This window comes from Neovison vison, chromosome 11 (assembly GCF_020171115.1).
Source record: "Neovison vison isolate M4711 chromosome 11, ASM_NN_V1, whole genome shotgun sequence".
Classification (NCBI taxonomy): Eukaryota; Metazoa; Chordata; class Mammalia; order Carnivora; family Mustelidae; genus Neogale; species Neogale vison.
This window is the reverse complement of record NC_058101.1, coordinates 296,450-300,357: the sequence shown is the minus strand read 5'-3', so window position 1 is coordinate 300,357 and position 3,908 is coordinate 296,450. Positions and strand designations below refer to the sequence as shown.

Genomic DNA, 3,908 nt, shown 5'->3' with positions numbered 1-3,908 from the left:
TTAGGCGTAGTTATATGTTCCCAAACGTTTTACTTCTGTCCACCATGCTGGCTTCAATACTGCATGGTCCACTGTAATCTCTTGGTCTTCCCTCTTTATAGGGCAGCAGCTTGAAGTTGCTATCCATTGAGAAGGCCAGACCACCAATTTAGAGGTGGCTATCATAATGGCTGTGTTTGGAATCTGTCTCACCAGATGAGTTGTTAGACCACAGTAAAGAGACCCATAAACTACTTCTTGAACAACCAAAGACAGTGTCTGAGAAAAAGATCAGTATCTTGTTCCCTTTTCACGTAGTCTTGTTCTTACAACTTCATGTGGATATGCAGTAGCGTGGCACAAGTTTTTGAGGTGGCAGCAGCATCATTCCCACAAAATCGGATGCTTCTTTCACAGACTCTTCATCATTTTCCATTGTAGAAGCAATCTTTTATTCCAGTAGCTTTCGCTTAATACTTCCAAAAATAACAAAATGGATAACCATCTGGTATGCCAGCATATGAAGCAGACACGCCCTATAAAATCCTCTAAGTCCATCTGTCCGATGCACTTTATGAATATCTTCAAAAGCACCCATTCGCTTTTCTCCACAGTTCCTTGCATCAAGCTGTAACCAATCTTTACAAGCCAAGTGGGGTTGGTCGCTGTGATTGCAGTAAAACGAGGTTTAAGTTAGTCCATATTTCTACAGGAAGTGACCTGTGGATGGGGAGCATGAGATGACACGGTCTCACTCTTTTCTCGGGAGAAATGTACAGTAAATGCCTGCCATTGCGGCTGAAATCATGTGTACCTGGGTAGAATGCGGATCAAATACACCGTTCAGCTTTTCCTCACAGTTTGAGTAAGCGGCAGAGTACATTGCTCTGGAAGGATCCACCCCCACTAAATTGGGACCTAATCCTCTGAATAAGAACAAGGCCTTTCTTTCTCCAAGATCACTTTTAGGCAGGGGAGGGGTCCGGGAGACACTACATGGTTGACACTGACTCCAGCCATGGTGTTCACCCGAACTTCAAAGATATAAAGTGTCACAGAAGATGACTGCAGCTGTGTTTTTACAACTTCCATTGGACATGTCCAAATAGCTCCTTCTGTACCACCACATCCCTCAGCAAACAGATGCACCAGCGTGTCCCTCTAGGTCATTCTCTCTTCTGCATATCCTTACCCTCCCTGCGGCCCTGCAGCCGACCCGCCTCCTGCTCCAGCTGGGTGCTCTTGACCTCGGCGGGGGAGCCTCATTAGAGATAATTTCTACCCTTTAAAGGTAACAGACAATACCTTCTGAGGTTCAAATATCATTAACTTATTCTGCGTATTAAAAATCAAAATACCTAAGCTATCTTCAAATGTGTTCTTTGCTGTCATTAAGGAAACATCTGAGGGGTTGATTATTGCTGCTGCGTGCCAGACAGGACTGGGAGCATGGGGAATATTAAGATGACTTAAGCTATTGTACCTCATTCTTATGCGCCTAGAGTCAAGTTAGAAAGATAAAAGGATACAATTTAAATGTTCCGGAAGCGCCATCGACAATGTACAACTGCCAAAGGAACAAAGAAATGGAACTAAAACTCCTTAAAGGATAGGGGAATTATGGAAACTGATGTTGGAGAAGGTCTTAATAAATGTGAAAGTTTGCCACCAAGAACGGAGAGTTAGATCAGTCTGGGTGAGGAACAGAAGATGGAGCATCACCAAAGGTACAGGGGCCTGGAAGTTCAGACCCCAACCAATGTGGGGGCAGGAGAACAGATACTTCTTTTATTTTTTAAGGTTTTATTTATTTATTTGACAGAGAACATGAGCTGGGGATGGGTGGGGGGGTTGCAAGAGGAGAAGGAGAAGCAGTTTCCTTGCTGAACCGGGAGTCAGATGTGTGGCGAGACTCAATGCTGGGAGCCTGAGGTCATGACCTGAGTGGAAGGCAGATGCTTAACTGACTGAGCCTGCCAGGTTCCCGGGAGAACAGAATTTTTGGCAAGAGTAAGAGAGTAAATTTTTGGCAAGAGTAAGAGGCTGAAGAAAGAGGCAGGTGCCAGGTTATGGAGCACCTTATTTTGACAATAAGAATTGGAGAGCCATTTAAGAATTTTAAGCAAAATCAGGAAGAACAGTTAAGTGATTATTATAATAATACAATGAGAAATTAGGCTTTAAATTTGTTAAGTGGCAGAGGGGACAGGGAAAAAAAATAGGACAAGACTTTGATCATGATTGAATCTACATGATAAAGGAGGAAACTGTGTACCTGAAGATCTCTTTTCAAGGTCAACTCTTCTTGAGTAGGGGAGGTGCAAGGACCTATAAAAGGTAGCAGGTGTTAGCAGTGCTAAAAGAAAATAAGGCTTGTAAATGTAGGGATCTGTAGGCTTAAGGGGTTTTTTTCTGGCTTAAGTTTTATTAAAAGAATAATCATACAATACTGAGGTTATAAAATTATTTTAAATGTGAAAATTTAAAAACTGCTTATATATAAAATTTGGGGGTATTGAAACATCCAAACTCTAGGTTCTGTCTTTAGCTCCTTAGAAATGTACTTAAATTTGATTGGGACAATATTCCTAGCAGGCATAAATATAAAGAGAATTATATTTCTAAAAATTAAGATGCAGGTGAAAATAATTCCTTCTGTTACAGATAAAAGCACAAAACTATAGTGGTCAGTGCCATAGAATTCCCAGGAGTCTCTCATTCCAAAAGATTATGAGGCGGCAATTATAAAGCTCTCAATGATGTTGGCAGTGACAGGGGAGGATGGCCGTGTGACCCATTCCTGACCAGTAAGACATGAGGAGACGTGAGGAGAGGTTTGCTGAGAGAACTCAGGAAAGGGTTCTTCAAGTCTATGAAGGAGAGGCAGAAAAGTTGTTCATCTCTCGCTGCTGCCAGGTCTGAATGGATCCATGGAATAACTCCAGCCGTCATGCCACCAGCTTCGACTGAAGCCAACACTAAATGTGGCAGAGCAGAGAGCTGCAAGGGACCTGGTTCCTTGGTGACATCCTGAGCCCTTGCTACTTGAACTTCTTAGTAGGTTTATAAAAGTCCTGATGGTTTAAGCCATTTGCATCATAGTTTTCTGCCACTTGCAGCCAGAAGTTTCCCAACTAAAACAAGAACTAAAGGTAGATTAAAAGTAAACATTACCGAGGCACCTGGGTGGCTCAGTGGGTTAAGCCGCTGCCTTCGGCTCAGGTCATGATCTCAGGGTCCTGGGATCGAGTCCCGCATCGGGCTCTCTGCTCAGCAGGGAGCCTGCTTCCCTCTCTCTCTCTGCCTGCCTCTCCATCTACTTGTGATTTCTCTCTGTCAAATAAATAAATAAAAAATCTTAAAAAAAAGAAAAAGTAAACATTACCAGGCGGCTATGATGTATTGAATTACATTTTCTCTTCCCGGCAAATCAATTTCATTTACAGTCATTGTAAAATTTCACTTGATGTTTACATAATCCAGTCCCTCTGAATTGTCGTGGTTTTTTTTGTACTATCACTTCTGTCTGTTGTGTCTCACAGTACTGTCGACAAAGAACAGAGGGAAGAGAAGCAGCAGCTGAATTATAGGTAGTAGGATTTTAGTAGAATGTTTAGGTGAAAGAGACTCTCTCATTTATGGACAGTTTGAAGATTGTAGCAGTAAACTCTTCCATAGAGACAGAGTACAGAATAAGGAATTCTGCAATCTTTTAATAACTGTTTTTAAAGATAAAAACAACTAAGCACTTTCTTAAAATTAATCATATAGCCCTCACTTACTTGCCTTCTGGCTGGGGAGCGTCCATATACCTTTTTAATAACCTTAAATAAAAATAGAACACTCAAAGCACTAAGCTGGTGTTTGGCACAGGGCGTCGTTAGCAGTGATCTACATGGAACAAAGGGCCATGCACAGAGAGTGTCCCA

General features: G+C 42.0%; 1 pseudogene; it reads right to left on the bottom strand.

Moving 5' to 3' along the window:
• On the bottom strand, nt 1-1,149 carry LOC122889697 (annotated as a pseudogene).
• Between the last annotated feature and the right edge of the window lie 2,759 nt (nt 1,150-3,908).